Below are 15,489 nucleotides of genomic sequence, written 5' to 3'. Positions count from 1 at the left end.
AACCAGTGAACAGCAATCACATTAATTGGCTTAGCCTATATGCCAAGTTTATTTAACCTGGGTTGAGGGTATTACCAGTGGCTGAGTCAGGGTCAAGTATAACAAATGGTTCCAGGGGGATACCAAAATGTTGCTCTTTGGGGCCTGTTGAAATACAGCTTTCCTCTCAAGTGTAGGGTGAGAAGAATCTAAGGCACCCTACCAGCTCCTCCAAAAAGCAGAACTTTGATGGTTTTGTGAGGCCTAAATAAACAAGGCATGACAGCCTTGATTTATGTCTTTCCCTCTTCTCCTGACTGAGAAGAAAAGACATACAGTAATGTAAATGACATGCCTTTTAGACTTCCCCTTTTGCAACTGATGTTTAATATGCACTGGTTGCTACTGCTGCGCTCTCTCAGGTTTTTCTTATTACGCACGTACCTCAAGGTGATCGTTCACAACTGACATAGTTTTAGAAATACTTTTTAATTATAATTTTAAAAGATAATAGTTATAAGAACTTTACTAATTTAGGCTGTGGATTCTTATCTATAGCTGAACAAAATTACACTCTAATTTCCTTCAAAACTTGTAATTTAGCACAGAATCAAATCTTTCCTTTCATCTTCAGATCTTCTGCCTAGTTTCCAAATCCCTAGAGATCAATCTAATCCTCTAAGAGTCTCTTCCTTTTAACTCTTTCCTTCTAGGGATCTCAGATTATGAACCCTTTTTTCAAAACCTATCATCGAGGGACCGGCATCAAATCTAGGACAACATTTACAATGTTGAACAATTGATCGAATGACCACTGACTTAGGAGATTTTCTTTCTATATTCATCACAGGTGCCCTGTATCCTTGGAAAACACCTTACCCCCAGCTTTTCTCCCCTTTGTAAATGAAAATGACAGTATTCGTAAGCAGTGTCTTTATGCAAGGGAAGCGTGTATAGAAAGAAAAAAATATAAAGATACCAGTTTGTACTATCGTTCCCAGTTTTCTGTGGTTAGTACTGAAATATTATGAAAAAGGGAATAAAATAAAAGTGAAAGGGGAAGCAAGAAAAAGAATTATATACAAGAATATAAAAGGATAACTTTAGAGGGAAATGTAGTCCTAGACTTCTTCAAGAAGCTTCTACCCAAATAACAGATGTAGGAAAAATCATCATGAACCATATATAAGAAGCTTAACAGAAAAACAAAGCAGTAAATAAAAATAAAAGGAAGACATTGTTATCTCAGTTGGAGAAAATGGGAAGTTAGAAGTTTATTAAGGCTTTAAAAGATATTTTTTAACGTTCAGAAAAGAAATGTCATGCTGCTGCATTTATGCCTTAAAAAATCATCTGCTTGGCATTTGAAAAATTGAACCTGCGCTTGTTTCAAACATTATATCCCCCTTGAAGCCTTTCCCAATTTCCAAAACAAAATTAATTACTCTCCCCTTAAGGTCTCAGTGGACTTTGAAGTTACTGGTCTTGTAGCATTGTAGTTAACATTTTCTGTGTTATTCTTCCTTAGGATGTGAGCTACTCTAGGAAAAAATTATGACTTATTCTTTTAACCCCAGTACTGAGGTCCATAATACGAATAAAAGAGATTTTTCTTTTTTATTCTTTTTCACCGTGTGTTGCCTTTTTAGGGTAGACATTTAACTGGCCATTCAAACTTGTTTATTGATAATGTCTCTTCACACTCATTTACAAGATATTGAACACTTCTTTTACTTAATATATAATCTTTCTAAAATTCTAATTCAATTATACCAAATATATATATTATATAAAATAAAATGGCAACAGTATCTATCTGCATTTGATGATGATGTTTATCCTCCATATAAACAGACAGAATTTCTTTATCAGTGTATTGCTATACCAAAGCTAAATGTCTTTAGCTTTGTCTAAAGACAAATGTCTAGTAGAATTTTTAAAAAGTCACCTGTACCTGACGGCAAGTTGTTTCCATGTAGCCAATGACAATATCCTGTTGAGCAGCTTTCTAAATTTGAGGTATATCTGGTCAGAAATCAGCGGAGAAAAAAATGTAATTATGCCAAACTTTCAAGACACAGTGGACTCTTTTACCTACTCCCCTTACCACCCAAATAACTGTCTACATGAAGGGAATAAAAACAGTACAGTTGTTTTGTTTTGCTTTGCTTTGAAATCCTATTTCACTCAAGGGAGAAAAGAAAGTAAATGATATAGTATAACTCCATTGACAAAAAGACAAAGCATGGGTTAGGCTAGAGATCTTAAGATTTCCTGTTTGGTTCCCATTTTAACATTTCTGTCATTAACTGTATACCTTTGTCCATAACATTGTAATCTCTCTTAGACTAAAAAATATACAGGACAATGTGAGAGCCAGTCCTCTTTCTGATACTTCTGCAGTGCTCCCACCTTATAAAAAAGCCTTTTTCTATTTCTGTAAACAAAGCACTTCGATTGGGATTAAATTGTGACCCAACCCATATAGAATTCCAGTCTACACCAAGTAGTATTGCAGGGAATCTCTAGCGTGCATGCATGCATAATCATACTCCATGCCCTCAGGGTTGGAAATGTGGTTATATCTGATAATATAAAGCAGCTTTGAGCTGGTGATAGGTTAACATTAAAAGGATTAAGGCTTGCTTTGACATGGACTGACATACAAAAATTAGATTTAATGCTAGCAGCTGGAATGCTCACGAAAATAAAGAGTAAGTAAGGGAAAGACAAATGGAGTTAAATTAGAGCAAGTGGGTGTGAAAGGTGTGCCCAGGATGATTTTCAACTCAGTTTTAAAATGTTTCGGTCAAGGTCTAAAAAAGGTAGAGTTGGCATCAATTCTTATCAATGATTATAAAATATAGGAAAAAGTCTCCAGTGGAAATTTTCGCTTTGCAATATAAGTATTGTACCACTGGAAACTTTTTAAAAAGAGAAGTGACTAATCCTGGAACTTTCTAAGTACTTTTCAGCTTCACCACCCTTGAAAAGCAAGCTAACATTTTATTATTTATTTATTTATTTTTGAGATGGAGATTCGCTCTTGTTACCCAGGCTGGAGTGCAATGGCGCTATCTCGGCTCACTGCAACCTCCGCCTCCTGGGTTCAGGCAATTCTCCTGCCTCGGCCTCCTGAGTAGCTGGGATTACAGGCACGCGCCAACGTGCCCAGCTAATTTTTTGTATTTTTAGTAGAGACGGGGTTTCACCATGTTGACCAGGATGGTCTCGATCTCTTGACCTCGTGATCCACCCACCTCGGCCTCCCAAAGTGCTGGGATTACAGCGGTGAGCCACCACGCCCAGCCCCCTAACATTTTAAAATATAGAAGACCTGTTAAGTCTCGGGAGGCAGATTTTTCTCTCAGCATACTGGCCAGAAAATTAACTTAAAGGTCTGAGCCACACAGTTTAACCTTGATTACAAAACTTTTTGACGGCTGGCAGAGTGCACCTCAAGATATATTTGCTGAGCTGCAGGTGGTTGATAAGAACCAGGACATAAGTATCCACAAATTCCTTTTCCCCTATACCTCTGTGCTCTGTGGACTACCTATGTCAGAGTCATGGGGCTAAGGGATTAAAAATGCAATTTTTCTGCCCCCACTCCAGACCTACTGAAGCAGAATCTCTGAGAGTGGTGCTTAGGAACAAGCACCCCGAGTGATTCTCATGCTTACCAAAGTTTGAGAACCATTGACCTATTTTCTGACCATTTTCAATATTCTCTACACCAGATCCCTCATCTTATTTTTATTGGAAAAACAAACAACAACAAAACATACTTGCCAAGCATTGTCTTTCACTGGCTTGGGTGGTAGGCATTACTAAAGTTTGAGGTCTTCACTCTAGAAGGTCTGTAAGACGAGAGACACACATGAAAACAAAATGTGCCATGCTGTTCACCCTGCCTGAAGTGCCACCATCAGCCCTTCTCCTTATAGCCCTGCTCAATTCCTTCCTTTTCCTTCTCAAGACTCAGTTATTGTAGCTTCTCCTATTAACTCTGAAAGCAGAGATCATTATCTCTTCCTTTTGGCTATTATTTGGTCTCACTATGAAGTATACAAACCATAGAAGTGCTGTTACAGTGTGACTGAAACTGTCTCCCCTGTAAAACTGTTCACTTGAGGACAAGGAGAAAATTTCTTACTATTTTATCCCTACTTCCTAAGTGAGTGTCTGGCACAGAATTAACACTCCATCATTCTTGTTCAATGAATAAATGATAAAAAGAGTCCACAGGATTTGGGGAGGTGACTAAATTTTGAAAGCAGCATGAATTGTGGTGAGATACTAAAATTAAAACATAATTCAGTAATCTTCAAAAGTTATACAGACCCACACTGCCCATAGCAAACACTTTATTGGACATTGGTAAATTTGTCTCTTCTATGATAAATTAAAGGGTGAACCTGGGAAGTTCAAAAACAGAGGAAGATAGAAGTTGAATTTCCTTCCCTTTGGTGGTTCTGGGGGCTTGATAAGGGCAATTAATTTGTTGTTAGTTAACTCAATTTCTTTAAGAATTCTTTTTTTTTTCATGTTTTTTTAAATTGCATTTTAGGTTTTGGGGTACATGTGCAGAACGTGCAAAATAGTTGCATAGGTACACACATGGCAGTGTGTTTTGCTGCCTTCCTGCCCTTCACCCACATTTGGCATTTCTCCCTAGGCTATCCCTCCCCAGCTCCCCCCGCCCCCTGCTGTCCCTCCCCAGAATTCTTATTTTTACTTTCAGCTATTACCATCTTAAAGTCTCTGACATGTATAAGGATAAATATTTGTGAGTCTGTTTAATAATTTGATGCACATAGCTATGTGCATAAAACATAAAATGTATTTTATGCTTTTAGAATTCAAAGTCTCTAATATCTTTAATTCCAGATGCAAATTTGTCTACTTTTACAAATTCCTCTTCTTCTAGCCTTTACAGACTGTAGATTATATTTTATACTAGTGAGTACCATTAAAATTCCGATAAATTGTAATGTCACTAGATTCTAAGATTTACTTTTTAAAATATTTCACATGGCAGAAATCAGGATTGTCTTAAAACTGATGACGTCTTATTTTAAATAAAATACTGTAGCTTTATTCTTGTCAATAGTAACACTAAACAACTACAAGGGATCTCAAATGCTATATTTAAAGCTTGTAAAATATATAGTACTTGCATAAAGAATTTGATTATAAGATAATTGAAAAACAAAATTTAATAAATTTCTGTATTTAAATCCTTGAGGAGTAATAAAAAAGACACAACACTTTATTTCTTAAGCTAGTCTATGAAACAGACCTCAAAGTTTAATGTATATCTTTATCCTTTTCTTTCACACCTGGAGCTAAGACTTTGTGAATTGTGTATCTTCAGAAATTAAAGAGTGACTGAAAGTTTATTCCAAATCATGCATATAGGGAAGTACTCTTTGGGCTGAGGAATGTAACTTATGCCAGAAATACAAGCGTACCTTGGAGATACTGCAGGTTTGGTTCCAGATTGCCACAATAAATTGCAATAAAGGGAGTTACACAATTTTTTGATTCCCTACTGCATATAAAAGTTATGTTTATACTATACTGTAGTCTATTAAGTATGCAATAGCATTATATCTAAAAATAATTTGCATACAGTAATTTTTAAATACCTTATTACTAAAAATATTCTGAGCCTTTAACAAGTTGTAATTTCTTTGCTGGTGGAGATTCTTGCCTTGATGCTCATAACTCCTGACTGTTCAGGGAGGAGTCTGCTGAACACTGGGGTGGCTGTGGCAATTTCTTAAAATAAGGTATCAGTGAAGTTGGCTGCATTGATTGTTTTTTGTTTCACAAAAAATGTCTCTGTGGCATGTGATGATTGTAGCAAAATGCTACTTGACAGCATTTTACCCAGAATATAACTTGCAAAACTGCAGTCAATCCTCTCCAACCCTACCACTGTTTGACTATAAGTTCATGTAATATTCTAAATTCTGTTGCCATTTTAACAATGGTCACAGCATCTTCATTAGGAGTAGATTCCATCTCAAGAAACCACTTGCTCATCCATAGGAAGCAATTCCTTATCCGTTCATGATTTCTTATGAGATTGCAGCAATTAAGTCACATATTTAGGCTCCACTTTTAATTCTAATTATCTTGCTATTTCCATCAAATCTTCAGTTACTTCTTCTACTGAAGTCTTCAACCCCTGAAAGTCATCAATCAGGACTGGAATCAACTTCTTCCAAACTCCTGTTAATATTCGTATGTTGACCTCCTCCCATGAGTCACAAATGTTCTTAATGGCATCTAGAATGGCGAACCTCTTCCAAGAGGTTTTCGATATACTTTGTCCAAATCCAACGGCTATGGCAGTTACAGTCTTATGAAATGTGTTTCTTAAATAATAAAACTTGAAAGTCAAAACTACTACTTGATCCACGGGCTGCAGAATGGATATTGTGTTAGCAGGCATGAAAACAACATTCATCCCTTTGTTTATCTTCATCAGAGCTCTTTGGTGACCAGGTAAGCAATAATATTTTGAAAGGAGTCTTCTCTGAGCAGTATGTCTCAACAGTGGGCTTATTTGGTAAACCATGCTGTAAAAGGTGTACTGTCATCCAGGCTTTGTTGTTCTGTTGATAGAACCCAGGAAGAATTGATTTAACATAATTCCTAAGGCCTTTAGCATTTTTGAAATGGCAAATGAGCACTGGCTTTCACTTAAAGTCACCAGTTGCACTAACTCCCACCAAGAGAGTTAGCCTATCCTTTGAAGCTTGTAATTCAGGCACTGACTTCTTTCTAGCAATGACAGTCCTAGATGGTACCTTCTTCCAATATAAGGCTGTTTCAACCCCATTGAAAGTTAGGTTGGGTTTTTGTTAGTTGACTTTAAAGAAGAAGTAGCTCATTTGTCCAGAACTTCACTCAACCTCTGTGTTTACAGTCCTCTACAGCCATTTCCTGTGAACCAAGATAGTAAATTTGATCTGCCTCCAAAGATGAGGAGGAGGAAGTTGTGACTGGTGAGTTTTTCTCTTTAATGAAGGCAACAGAGCACAAGTGCAGAATGGGAAAATGAGTGTAGGGACAGAAAATGTTTTCTGTCAACCTTTCTTTTTATTTTTAAGCCCATGAAAAGAAGCTTGATTGCGGCCTTTCTGTAAGTAGAGGTGTACCCACTGGTTGAAAGTATCTTCAGAACGAACACAAATAAACATCCCCAAATCTCTTCTGGATTCAGTTTGTGGGAAAGAGCGTTATGAAGGTAAGCAACTTAGTAGTTTTATAAAAAGTACTCAGAAAAATAAGTCTTCATGTCTCAGTTGGATACATTTTAAAACTGATGTTGATAAAATCATATGAAAACAAGTAAATGAGTAAAACTGAGATAATCAGCATACCTTTTCTTTTCTATAAAATAAATACAGTTGACTTGAAAAACACAGGATTGAAGTGCATGGGTCCGCTTATATGCAGATAATTTTTCAATAAATATATTGGAAAAATTTTTGGAGATTTGCCACAATTTGAAAAAAATAGATAAATCTTGCAGCTAAAAGTATCTTTTAAATTAAGAAAAAGTTAGATATGTCATGAATGCATAAAATATTGGCAAATATTATTCTACTCATCATTTACTACCCTAAAACATATACAGATATTGTATAAAAAGTCAAGATTTATTAAAACATATGCACTTACAGCCTCACAGGTTGCCATTTGCAGTTGAGAGAAATGTAAACAAACATAATGATGCAGCATTAAATCATAATTGCATAAATTAATCATAGTATATACTGTACTACTGTAATAACTTTATAGCCATCTCCTCTTGCCAATATGGTGAACTCGAGTGTTGTGTCTGCTTAAAACACCATATGATGCTAACCATCTCCACATGAGCAGTTCATCCTTCCAGTGAATTGCATATCCCAATAAAAAGTGATCCTTCACCATTTTTGCATATTTTTAAATTGTGTTTAGTGCAATCATAAACATTGAATAATACCATTGAACTAATATGAAGTGCCACTAGTGACACAAGAAGTGCTCCCAAGAAGCAGAGAAAAGTGGCATTATAAGAAAAAATTGAATTGCTTGCTATAGATACCATAGATTGAGTTCTGCTCCTGTGGTTGAAAGCCACTTGAAGACAAATCCAGCAAAAAAACCATTGTAAGGAAAAAAAAAAAACGTATGAAACTGCTGCTGCAGCTATTCCAGCAGCATAAAAACTATGTATTTTTTGTGAAGTATGTTTTATCTTGTATTGAAAATGCAACTTTTATGTGAGTGCAGCATTGCTATAAGAAAGGCATATCCGAAGACTCAAATACAATTCAAGACAAAGTGAAGTCATTATATGAGAAAAGGGGAAAAGAAAGTGAAGGATCTGAATCTAGAGGGTTTAATGTCAGTAAGGGATAGTTTGATAATTTTGAAAAGAGGTTTGACTTTAAAAATGTGAAGATAAAAAGAGAAACAACTTCTGCTGACCAAGAGGCTGCAGGTGAGTACCCCGACACAATTAAGAAAACCATTAAGGAGGAAAGATATTTGCTTGAACCAGTTTTTAATGCAGACCGAAGTTCCCTATTTTGAAAAAATGCCATAAAGGACATTCATTAGGAAGGAAGACAAGTGAGCATCAGGATTGAAGGTAGGAATGGATAGGTTAACTCTACTGTTTTATGCAAATGCAGTGAGGTTTATGATCAGGACTGTCTTTGCCTATAACGCACCTAAACCCCAAGATTTAAACATTTTTTTTATTGTACTTTAAGTTCTGGGGTACATGTGCAGAACATGCAAGTTTGTTACATAAGTGTATACACATGCCATGGTGGTTTGCTGCATCCATCATCCCATCATCTACATTAGGTATTTCTCCTAATGCTATCCCTCCCCTCTCCCCCTACACCCTGCTATCCCTCCCCTAGATCTCTACCTCCAAACAGGCCCTGGTGTGTGATGCTCCCCTCCCTGTATCCATGTGACCTCATTGTTCAACACCCACTTATGAGAGAGAATATGCAGTGTTTGGTTTTCTGTTCTTGTGTCAGTTTGCTGAGAATGATGGTTTCCAGCTTTATACATGTCCCTGAAAAGGACATGAACTCACCTTTTTTATGGCTGCATAGTATTCTACAGTATATATGTGCCACATTTTCTTTACCCAGTCTATTATTGTTGGGCATTTGGGTTGGTTCCAAGTCTTTGCTCTTGTGAACAGTGCCACACTAAACATATATATGCATGTGTCTTTATAATAGAATGATTTATGATCCTTTGGGTATATATCTAGTAATGGGATTGCTAGGTTAAATGATATTTCTATTTCTAGATCCTTGAGGAATTGCCACACTGTCTTCCATAATGGTTGAACTAATTTACAGTCCCACCAACAGTGTAAAAGCATTCCTATATTTCCACATACTCTCCAGCATCTATTGTCTCCTGATTTTTTCATAATGGCCATTCTAACTGGCCTGAGATGGTATCTCAATGTGCAAACCCTGAGATTTGAAGGGAGAAGATAAACACCAGCTGCTAGTCTTTTGTTTGCAGAACAATAAGGCCTGTACACTGAGAACCCTTTCTGGATTGGTTCCACTGATGATTTTTCCTGAAGTAAAGAAACACCTTGCCAGTAGGAGACTGCCTTTTAAAGTTCTTTTGATATTGGACAAATTGGACAATGCCCCTGGTCACCCAGAACCCCATGAGTTCAACGCCAAAGGAATCAAAGTGGTCTACTCACCAGCATCCCCCACCCCACATACACACAACATCTCTAAATCCAGGGGGTCAAAAAGACCTTTAACATTCATTACACACAGTAATCTATGGGGAAACGATTATCAAAACTGTGAAAGAGAACCCTGACATGGAGAACATCATGAAAGTTTGGAAATATTACAGCACTAAAGATGCCATTGTTGTTATAGAAAAACATGAAAACCATCAAGCTTGAAACAATAAATTCCTGGTGAAAAAAACTGTGTCCAGATGTACATGACTTCACAGGATTTATCACAGAGCCAATCAAGGAAATCATGAAAGTGATTGTGGATATGGCAAAAAAAAATTATAGGGAAGGGTTTCAAGATACATATCTTGGAGAAAATTAAGAGCTAACAGATATCACACCAGAGGAATTAAAAGATGATTTGATGGAGAGTGCTTCCAACCCTGTAACAGATTATGAGGAAGAAAATATAGAAGGAGCAATGCCAGGAAATAAATTCACATTAGACAATCTGGCAGAAGGTTCCTATTATTCAAGACTGCTTTTGACTTCTTTTACAGCCTAGACCCTTCTATGATAGAGGCACTTAGACTAAAATAAATGGTTGAATAAGGATTGGTACCAGATAGGAACGTTTTTAGAGAAATGAAAAAGCAAAAGAGTTAGACAGAAATTACAAAGGATTTCCGTAAAGTTACACTGAGTGTGACCTGCCTCTCCCACCTCCTCTTTCACCTCCTTCATGTCTTCCACCTCTGTCACTACTGAGACAGTAACATCAACCTCTCCTTCTCTTCCTCCAGGTCAACATGACTAGGAGGAATGATTGCTAATAGGCTGGAATTTACTTGGGAGGATGAAAATGTTCTGAAATCAGATTGTAGTTGTGGCTGCACAACGTTGTAACTATACTAAAATCATTTGAGTTTACACTTTAAATGTGTGAATTGTGTGGCTTGTGAATCATATCTCAGTAAAACTGTTTATAAATGTACAATGGTATATTCTCAGCCTAGTCAACATGATGGCAAGGGTGAAGACGTTTATGATGATCCATATCAACTCAATAAATAGTAAATATATTTTTCTTTTCCTTATAATTTCCTTAATAACATTCTCTTTTGTCTAGCTTACTTTATTGTAAGAATACAGTATATAATATATATATAGCACACAAAAAACGTCTTAATCAACTATTCATGTTATTGGTAAGGCTTGTAGTCAACAGTAGGCTATTAAAGTTTTGGGGAAGTCAAAAGTTATATGTGAATTTTTCACTGCACAGGGGTTGGTTCTCCTAATCCCGTGTTGTTCCAGGCTTAACTGTAATGTACATACAACCTCATCTAAGAAGACCTTCCAGATTTTTCCAAATAGAATTAACTTTGTTCTCTTTTCTGATTCTCATAAAATTTGGTTGTATGCTCATTTCAGCCTTCCCAGTATTAATTATTTAGATATCTATATCCCCAAAAAGATGGTGAGCTCCAGGAGACAGGATGTTTATTTAATAATAATGATAATAGTTATTACAACTGACATATAAATATTACATAGTTTACAAACAAGGCCTACATACATTTTCTCATTTTTTCTCTCACAAGAGCCTTATAATAGCTTTGCATTCTTTTCAGCACTGTATATAATACTTTGCATATAGTAGGCTTTCAAAAATATTTTGGGGCTTAATTAAAATTAAAACTGGATTGTGTGGGTTGAATTAAAATGCTGCCAATTCTCTGAATTTTTATGTCCTGTAAAGCAATTAAGAGAGGGAAAGAAGAGTCTGAATAATTTCACTTTTTCATTTGTATACAACTAATATATCCCTAAAACAAAAATTAAGAAAGTATTCATTTAACAATTAAAATTGATTATGAAAGCATCTAAACAAGGCAGGTTTTTAAACATTTGTTTATCTATTAGGTCAGAACATCTCTTCTTTTTCCTGCTCCCTTTGTTTGCTCACTTGACTCTTGGTCAGTATTCTGTGAGCTCCACATACAGTGTGTACATTGGGGAAATGAAAGGTCACACCAGGCTACCTGTTGGTAACCAGGACCAAGCCAGTTATGCCCATTCAACATATTTTCTTTTAGAAGACAGAGTTTCTTATAGCGCTTTGAGGCCTGCTTAAATTCTGACATTTCTGTGTTGGAAAATGAACTGAAGTTATCAACCTACATTTCACTACACAGATCATTAGTAACTAGAGCTGAATTATAAGCTTATATGATAATATCCCATGAGACAAAAGCTTTCTCACCAGTACGCACTTGAAGTAATCTGGTTTCTCTACTAAGTCTCTTCTATTTTCACGAGCAATTTAAAAATCACTTACAATTCAGAAAATAGGTCACCGCTTATTTAGTTTTTTAAGATAGTTGCAAGCAGTGTTTACCCCATGTCAAAAACCATTTCTTATTTTCGTGGGACTCAAATTGCCAATGGCTCTCTGGAAAAGAAAGGTCATTCAAAAAGAAATGGAACCAGAGAGTGGCTAATATAAAGAACTACACTTGTTTTAAAAAATGAAAAGCAAAACCTGAGAAAAGCACTTAGGAGCTAAATACTATTAGAATGAGAGGTAAGACTCCTGGAAAAAGAATAAAAACAAAATAGAGTCGAGTACCAGAAAGGAAACCAATGAAGTAAGAAATTATTGATGGTATTTGCATGTAGAGTACATGTAAGAAGAGAAATAAAAGTAATGGTCTTGGAATTCCACCTACATCGCAGACTCTTTTCCTGTAGGCATTCAGAACATATTACACAAAAGTAAAACTCTGCCAACAATAGTGGCTGTGTTTCCATAGTCCCTTGACGGACCAGAGCTTGTTTTAAGGAATAAGGAGCCAACGAAGGTTTTTGTGCAGATGGTGACATGGTCTATTTGTGCTTTAAAAGGGCCCCGTCTGGCAGCATTATAGAAAAATTATTGGAAGAAAAGAATAACCATAAAGAGTTGGAAGATACTGCAATATTCTAAAAATGAGAGAAGAGTCCAGAATCCAAAACTGACATTGAATTACAAGGAGATAATGAATAGGAAGGACATTAGGAGGTAAATTCAGTTGGACTCAGTAACTCCTGAGCTAGGAAGAGTAAAAAGGAATAAAATGAAACTAGAAAGAGAGTTCGTTATTTTACTGCGCCTTGAATAGACAGTGGGATGGGTGTTGACTATATTAATTAGGAAATAAAAGAGGAGACAATGCCTTGAGAAGATGAGCACAGTCAATGGTGTTGACCTGCACTTAGCTGCAAATCACATCATCTGCCTGAGGCACAGTTGAAATAAAAGGAGTGTCCACAATATATTAGAAAGAGTAACACTTCTAAAAATCCATGGGAACACATTTATACTAACTGACAGATTGCTCTTACAATAATACAATTGATTTCCATTCTTCGTTAAGTACACAATTAACTTCAGAGGCATTAAGATATAATGGATAGGTGTGTCCTGCTTTACCAGTTTAGAGCATAGGAAACTTCTAACGTTTAAAATAATATGACGAGCACTTTCCCATCCTTCTTACGACAAGAATGTCTACTTTCCTTCCTCACTACTGAGTTCTAGGGATGTCCTCCTTGCTAACCTTCACTGGGAGAAAAATAAAAGCACCTCATGAATTTGCCCAAGGCCCCCTTCTCTGCCACACCGCACTACTCTAGAAGGCTGCTGTAGTATGCATCCTGGGCAGGCCTCCACCATGAAGATGCCCCTCAGAGGCTTGCCTGCTTATCTGAAATGAACTAAGTTGAAGCTTCAGGCCCCTCACCTAAAAGGGCCTCCTCCATGTCCCTGGAATGGGTCCTAGCAACTGTATATTCTGAATTTTGTATTCTTTTATTTTTAAAGAAGGAACCCAACATGTTATAAATTCAGGTTCAATAACACCTGAAGTGGCCCTTTCCCACACTGTCACTGCTGCTCTGAGAGCAGCTTCTCCACATTGGGGAAGGAAGAAGCAGCCTCCTGACTCTCTCTGTCAAGTTTATGGTTGTGCTGTACCATGGTAGGCTAGGGATGGTTCTGGGACTTATAAGATCCTCTTGAGCTCCTAAAATATTGCTTGATTTTAATCAAATACACAGTGGAAATCTCCAATTGTGACTATACTAAACATAGCCCTTTTGATGCTTCTGTGAACGTAATGGAACCTAAACTGGAAGCTACCACCAGGATTTAAACCTTTGGAGGAATGTGAATAATTAAGGAGGCATATTCAGGATTTAACTTTATTTCAGAAGGATAAATGTCTTAGATACTAACTTGTCTTCTTATTCAATTAAATAATGTAAGAGTTCATGTTTCACTGAAATATTGTTTTTTTGCCCTATTTTGATTTTTCAGGATAAAAAGTCCAAACATTACAATATTCCTCTTTTTAGAAAATGAATCTGGCAGAAATTTTATCTTTTATTTTTCTACCTTTAAAAGACCAAGTTGGAGTTTATTTTTTGCATTATTTTAAAAACTTAGGGATAAGTAAACTTTTAAATAAGATACCAAAAAGAGCAAAAATCTCTAAGAATGTTTTAAAAATTAGAAGTGAGGGAGAGACTAGCTCTGCAAACTATTAAAACGTGTTGCAACATTAAATCAGGAGCAGTGTGAAGAGGCGAGAATGACCCCAGGGCCAACCAAAGCCCATGCCCAGCAACTATGTCCTGCTACCACGCCCAGGAGAAAGGTGAAGGGCTAAGCACAGAGAAGATCCGCGAGGCTGTCTGTTAAACCTGCTTCCTCCAAAGCCAGAGCCCAAGCCTAAAATGGCTCCTGCAAAGAAGGGAGACAAGGTACCCAAAGGGAAAAAAGGAAAAGCTGATGCTGGCAAGGAGGGGAGTAACCCTGCAGAAAATTGAGATGCCAAACAGTTGGGACACAGAAAGCTGATGGTGCTGGAGATGCCAGGGAAAGTGGGTGCATTTTTGATAACTGTGCACTTCTGGTGACTATACAGTTTGAAATACTATTTTTATCAACTTTCATAACATGTAGAACTGTGTTTTACCTTTTGTTTAAGCTATCTTGTTAGCACACAGAGCATTTCATTGTTGTTTTGGGGAAGGGGTATATGTCACTCATAGAATGTCTCTGAAGCTGGATTGATGTGGGTGGGGATAACACCTTTACGTTCTAGTTTTGAGAGACTTCCTCTTGACTTCCAGGAAGAGGGATTCCCTGATTTTGACACACATGGCCACCTTGGCACACAAAAGCCTTGTGATATGGAAAAACAAATTCATTTTTATTCCATCTTTCAGCATAGACTTAACTCCTTTAAGCCCAGACATCTGTTGGGACCTGACCCCCAGTAGTTGGTTACCAGTGTGTCAGGCAATCTGGACTTTCCATTGATGCCGCGGAGATGGCACCCCTCAAAAGAACAGTGGTTCTGTTTCTAGATTGTGGATCTTCAGATAAATTCTGCCATTTTCATGCCACTTCCTGAAAGTCAGGGTTGGCTCATGAAAAGCTGTTAAACAACATGTGAAATGTGAAATGTCAACCCTCACTCTAAACTTTCCCTGTTCGGAGCATCAGATGAAGACTTCTTTGGTTTTTATAGTGGCTTTTTGATTTTTGGTAGTCCATTGAAGAAGGGAGTTTCAAAGTTGTATACTATTAGAGATTGCCTACCCATGTCCTGCCTGAAATACCATGATTGTTTATGGAAAATATCTTTAATAAACTTGGATACAGTTTGGCTTGGGGAAAAAAAGTTTAATCAGTGTGACAGTAACGAAAGCATATC

At 36.8% G+C, this 15,489-nt stretch overlaps 1 long non-coding RNA gene across 1 annotated transcript in view; it reads left to right on the top strand.

Moving 5' to 3' along the window:
- Positions 1 to 10,821, top strand: part of LOC103792516 (uncharacterized) — a 60,185-nt gene extending 49,364 nt beyond the window's left edge. The window contains exons 4-6 of the long non-coding RNA XR_001911333.4: positions 6,920 to 6,998; positions 7,104 to 7,240; positions 9,320 to 10,821. This is a non-coding gene — a long non-coding RNA (uncharacterized LOC103792516). The remainder of the gene's footprint in view (positions 1 to 6,919; positions 6,999 to 7,103; positions 7,241 to 9,319) is intronic.
- The last annotated feature ends 4,668 nt before the right edge of the window (positions 10,822 to 15,489 follow it).

Source organism: Callithrix jacchus, chromosome 4, assembly GCF_049354715.1.
Source record: "Callithrix jacchus isolate 240 chromosome 4, calJac240_pri, whole genome shotgun sequence".
NCBI lineage: Eukaryota > Metazoa > Chordata > Mammalia > Primates > Cebidae > Callithrix > Callithrix jacchus.
Note: the sequence above shows the minus strand (reverse complement) of the source record. Positions and strands in the feature narration are given on the sequence as shown.